Source organism: Panthera pardus, unplaced genomic scaffold, assembly GCF_024362965.1.
Source record: "Panthera pardus isolate Hobbes unplaced genomic scaffold, ASM2436296v1 HiC_scaffold_17, whole genome shotgun sequence".
NCBI classification, from domain to species: Eukaryota; Metazoa; Chordata; class Mammalia; order Carnivora; family Felidae; genus Panthera; species Panthera pardus.
In genome coordinates, this window is record NW_026526732.1 from 38,425,641 (window position 1) to 38,432,333 (window position 6,693).

The following is a 6,693-nucleotide window of genomic DNA, read 5'->3' on the forward strand; positions in this document are numbered from 1 at the left end:
TTGAAAAGGGATTGGGTATCACAGAGAACCGTGGAGATTTGTGTACCAGTGAGGGGTAGCAAATTTATTTACAATATGTATTAAAACTAGAAGATTTTTGCAATGAGGAAAAAACAGTTTGAACAGTTTGGAGAATAAAGTTTTATTGGAAGAAGTTATGTAACAACTATGGAAACTTCACTATAGTGAAGTGAAACTTCCTGACAGAGTTTCAGTTTCATGAAATGCCAGAGGGTCTCCAGTAACTTCAATCTTAACGAAGATAATCCAGGAAGAGGGTAAGAGAGAACTAACACTGGGTTCTCTTAGGAAATAAAACAAGTAGGGACGAGGCACCAATTTAAACTTATGCAGCTGCAGTTGATTTAAGTATGACTCAAGATCTCCAGAAGTGGAAAAAAGTAGAGCTTGTCATCTGCTCAAAAAACTCCCCAGAACAAATCTGAAATGCTGATTGTAAATTAGGCCTACTAATTTGCTACCTGTGAATTGTTGGTTCTTGTGCACAGAAAAAAATGTGAAGGAAAATGGGCTGGAGATTCAGCCTTCTGTCCAGGTCATCCTTAAACTCTTAATGCTGCCACAATTCAAATAATCAAAAGCCATGCACTTCCAGACAGATGATTGAGCTAAGCTAGAGAACAACTTTTCCCATATCTTAGCAACTGGCTGCAATAGAAACAGGTTTCCATAAGGAGCCTAACCTAGGGCCTACCAAAATTAGGGATGCCTTCCTTCCTTGGGCCAGTCCTTAATTTGGTTCTTTTGTTTGCAATGAGGTTGAGATTGTAAGATACCAAAAAACATTTTACTCTACTTGTATTCCACTCCAAATACAAGGTAAGGCAAGACCTGGATATTATCCACACTGCACCAGGCTTCAACTTTGTAGCTTCGGTAGCTTTGCACATTTTTGAGTGGGACGCCATTTAAATACTTCTCTTGGGTAGAACTTTGTGAACCAGAGGTAATGTAAATTCACAGTGCATTTGCCAGGTTTGAGCCAGGCCTTTTGTCCTTCCTCCTTCCCTGCTTCCCACTTTCCTTCTCCCCTTCCTTCCTTCATTCCTAAAATATAAGAAGCAAACATGATTTCTAAACAAAGAAAGGCTTTTGGCAAGTAATATGCAAATATTAACATTCCTTCCTGAGAATCTACTGTAACAGGGCACTAGAAGGAGTTTTACTCAGTCCTACAGGACACGGGATCTTAAAGTTGGCTGCGTGTTGGAATTACCTGAGGAATTTTCAAAAATACAGGGCCTGGACTCTATCCCTAGGGATTCAAATTGAACTTGGGGTGTGGCATGAACATATTTTTAAAAACTCCTCAGTTAATTTGATGGCAACCACCAGCAACTTCATTACTTGAGAACCACTTAGAAATGCAAAGTCCTGCCTACCCTCAAATTTGCTGAATCAGAAACTCGGGGGAAGGATCCAGCATTCTGTTTCAAACAGTCCCACCAGGTGGTCTGGTGCACACTGAAGTTTGAGAATCCTTGCCTGGGAAAGAAGAGTATGGATAGATAGGCTTTGAGTCCCAGTACTGTGTACGCCTGCTTGGGGAGAGAACTTATGTGATAAATTGGCAAAATGCTGCAAATATTTTTCTGAGAAGGTGAAACAAGAAGAAAGTATTCCTCTCTTAGCAACTTGAGAATCTCCTTAGCTGAGAAAATATCTAGAATAGCCTACTTAGGTGATTTCCTGTGGGCAATGAATGTTGGCTAGAACAAAGGCTTCAGAGAGAATTTTAAAAATTCTAATGTAAAGAGAAGAGAAATATGTTCTAGGGGTGCCTGGGTGGCTCAGTTGGTTAAGTATCTGACTTAAGCTTAGGTCATGATTTTTCAGTCTGTGAGTTCGAGCCCCGCATCGGGCTCTGTGCTGACAGCTCAGAGCCTGGAGTCTGCTTTGAATTCTGTGTCTTCCTCTCTCTCTGCCCTCCCCTGTTCTCTCTCTCTGTCCTCTCAAAAATAAACATTAAAAAAAGAGAAATATGTTCTAAAGGCAAGGGGAGAAGTAGAGGAAAAGTCAGCAAGATGGCAGGAACTAGATGACACTTTACCATTGCCCTGCCAAATTTGGTTATTAAATGCTTGAAATGCTTGGTGTGGGTTAATTCTTCAGAAACTCAAAGAGGTTTTACACCTAAATTATAGTGGTTGTGCATACTGCCATTAAGAACATAAGGCCAGGGATATCCAGCTGACATCTAGGTTATACTCTTGATTTTTAGATTGAAAGTAGTTGAAATGAAAGTTATCATAGTACTCAATTAGATTTTGGTTTGTTGTGGTAACATTTTAAGGGACTCAGAGATTAAACTAAAACATTTATTGACCAGTTCATTGAGCTAAGGCAATGGGGGCATAAGATAAAAAATTAGATTCCCCAGCTCAAAAAAAGGTCAAAATCCAGTGGCAAGAGATATCCTATTATTCCCCAGTTAGACTGTGTAAGGTTCATGCTAAGAAAAAATATCATGGATTAGAGCTGAAGAACCAATACTGTGGTTGTGGATTGGAGTATTAGGGAAGACTTCCAAGAGGCAATAACCCAGTTTTGAAAAGTAAACAGATTTCCATGGGTGTGCTCAGTTTAGTTGGAATAGTAAAAATGGTTGGCATATGGGATACAAGTGCAGGAGATGAAGGTGAAAATGCTGATGAATAATTCTGAGGGAACACAGTGAGGTTTTCATAAGCAGGAAAATTGCATAATCAGGTCATAATGTAGAAAGAACTCTGATGGAGACTGTGCTAGAAAGCAAGCCAGTGGGGGCATGGAGCCCAGTCAAGTGATTCTAGAAATGTTCAGAGCAAGAGAGGATGGATGAAAAGGCAGACAGACACTGGACACTGAGAGGAATGAGTTGATTTTTGTTTCAGGCCCCTCAAGGTAACATCATGTCTGAGGGCAAATTGTTTGGGACCAATGGGCTGAGAGAATATTCAGGCATACATGTTCTGTAAACTGAATGTACAAATATGTTGAGAATACACTGGAGGGTGGACGTGGACAAAAGCAGGGAGATAGTGCAGAGGCCAACTGCAATAATCCAGACAATAGATGATGAGAACTTGGCCAAGATGACAGAAGTATGAGTGGTGGGAAGTGGTCAAATTCTGAATATATTTGGAGAATACTGCTAAGGTTTGTGAATGGGTCGGATATGAAGTATGAAAAACAGGAGTCAAGGATAACTGCAAGATTTTTGGCCTGAGCAGCTGTAAGATTGCAGTTGCCATTAATAAAAATGGGACGATGGAAAGGAATGGGCAGGGTGGAGGGAAATAAGCTTAAGGTGCCTGTTTTATATCAGTAAAAAATATAATACATTCACCTAAAAGAAAAATTGACTTTGGGATTGGTTTTGATTGTGGATTCATCCCTACCTATGTGATTTGAAATAATCATACAAGAATCTGATTCTTATTTTTTAAATTAATTAATGATTTTTTTTATTTTTGAGAGCTGGGGTGGGGCAGAGACAGAGGGAGACAGAGGATCCAATGCAGGCTCTGTGCTGTCAGTGCAGAGCCTGATGCGGGGCCTGAACTCATGAACTATGAGATCACGACCTGAGCCAAAGTTGGACACTTAACCAACTGAGCCACCCAGGTGCCCCCAGGAATCTGATTCTTCTCAATTAAAGGTAGACTTTTCATTAAGGTTATTTAAGCTGAATCAGAAATACAGGGTTTTTTTTGTATTTATATTGCTATAATAAAAGCTGATTCACAAGCAGATAATCAACAGGTATCAGCTTCATTTTAGTGAATTGGAGTAGTGGGCACTTAATGAAAGTATGGGTATCAACTTTTGTAGATGGTCTTTTGATATCAAAATCTAGAAATGTATGAGCATAGCAATAATAAAGGCTGTGCTCTTGACCTCGGATTCTTAGAAGAGGTATGTCTACAACTCTGTCAGTGGATCTTTCATATATTAGGATCAATTTATTATACATCTTTTATGTCAACCTCTGTTTTTAGTACTATTTTAAAAATTTCAGATGACTCGTTGGGACTTACCCCAAGTATCAAGGTTGGTGCAACATTCAAAAATCAACTAATGTAATCCATCACATCAACAAGCTAAAAAAAATCACATGATCGTATCAATAGAGAAAAGGCATTTGACAATGCCCAACACCTATTATGATAAAAACTTTCACTGAACTAGGACTAGAGAGGAACTTCCTCAACTTTGATAAAGAATTTCTTTAAAAAAAAAAAAAAACCTACAGCTAACATCATACTTAAAGTCATAAAATCAAAGTTTGCCCACTAAAATTAGGTACAAGGCAAGGATGTCCCCTCTTACCACTCCTCTTCAGCATCATAATGTAGGATTTAGCTAGTACAATAAGACAACAAAAGAAAATAAAAGGTATACAGATTGGGAAGACATAAAACTATTTTTGTTCACAGATCAAATGGTCATCTAGGTAGAAGATCCAAAACAATAAAAAAAAAAAAAAACTGAAACCAATAAGCAAATAAATAGTGAGGTTGCAGGATAAGTTAATACGCAAAAGTCAAGTGACATTTGAAATTAAAAACACATTACCATTGACATTAGCACTCCCAAAAATGAAGTACTTAGGAATAAACCTAACAAAATATGTATAAGATCCTAACAAGGAAGACTACAAAACTCTGATGAAAAAAATCAAAGAACTCAATAAATGATAGCCCATGTTCATAGGTAGGCTCAATATTCCATATTGTTAGGATGTCCATTCTTTCCAAATTGATCCGTAAAATCAATTGGATTTGGAATGCAATCTCAATCAAAATCACAGCAAGTTATTTTGTGGATACTTACAGATTCTGAAGTTTATATGGAAAGGAAAAAGACCCAGAATAACCAACACAAGGTTGAAAGAGAAAAATGAGGTTGGAGAACTGACTCAACCCAACTTCAACACTTACTATGATGCTTCTAGTAATAAAGACCGTGGAATTGGTGAAAACAACCAGATCAATGGAACAGAACAGATTGCTTAGCAATAGACCCATATAAATATAATCAACTAATCTTTGACAAAGCAACGTAGGCAATAAAATGGAGTAAAGATAGTGTTTTCAACATATGGTGCTGGAACAACTGCATATCCACATACAAAAAAATGAATCTAGACACATACCTTACAACCCTCACAAAAATTAACTCAAAATTGATCACAGGCCTAAATGTAAAATGCAAAACTATAAAACTCCTAAGATATAAGAGAAAACCTAGATGACATCAGATATGGCAAGATACAACACCACAGTCATGATCCATTAAAGAAATAACTGATAAGATGGACTTCATTATAATTAAAAATTGCTCCATGAAAAGACAATGTCAAGAAAATGAGAAGACAAACCACAGGCTGGGAGAATATATTTACAAAAAGGTACACCTGATAAAAGTGATTATCCGAAATATACAAAGGGTTCTTAAAATTCAACAATAAGAAAACAACTCGATTTAAAATCGGGCCAACCCAGGGGCACCTGGGTGGCTCAGTTGGTTAAGCGGCTGACTTCGGCTCAGGTCATGATCTCACAGTTCGTGAGTTCAAGCCCTGCGTCAGGCTCTGTGCTGACAGTTCAGAGCCTGGAGCCTGCTTCGGATTCTGTGTCTCCCTCTCTCTCTGCCCTTCCCCCACTCACACTCTGTCCTCTCTCTCTCTCTCTCTCTCTCAAAAATAAATAAGCATTAAAAAAAAATTAAAAACACGCCAACCCAGACATCTCTACAAAGAAGATACACAGATGGCAAATGAGCATATGAAAACATGCTCCATATCATAGGTCATCAGAGAAAAGGAAATTAAAACAATGAGATACCACTGCACACTTAGTAGAATGGCCAAACCCCAAACACTGACAATGTGAAATTCTGGCAAGGATGTGGAGCAAAAAGCTCATTCATTGCTGGTGGGACATGCAAAATGGTATGGCCACTTTGGGAGACAATTTGGCAGTTTTTTATAGAACTAAACATATGCTCATCATACAACCCAATAATCATGTTCCCTGGTATTTACCCAAAGGCACTGAAAACTTATGTCCACACAAAAACCTGCATACAGGTGTTTACATCAGCTTTGTTCATAACTGGCAAAACTAGGAAGCAACCAAGATATCCTTCAGTAGGTGAATGGATAAACTGTAGTACATCCAGACACTGGAATACTATTCCGTGCTAAAAGGAGATGTGCTATCACACCATGAAAAGACAAGGAAGATCCTTAAATGCATATCACTAAGTGAAAGAAGCCAATATGAAAAGGCTATATACTGTGTGATTACAACTATATGACATTCTGGAAAAGGCAAAAGTACACAGACAGTAAAAACATTACTGCTTTCCAGAGGTTGGTGGAGGTAGGGATGAATAGACAGCACAGAGGAATTTTAGGGAAGTGAACATACTCTGCATGATACTATAATGATAGATATATGTCATTATATATTTGCCCAAACTCCTAGAATGTACCACACCAAGAGTGAACCCTAAGCTAAACAATGGACTTTGGGTAATTATATGTGTCAGTGTAGGTTCATCAATTGCAACAAATGTACCATTCTGATGGGGAATGTTAATAATGGGAGAGACTATGCATATGTGTGGGGGGAAGTATATGGGAAATCTCTGTACCTTCTGTTCAGTTTTGCTGTGAACTTACAA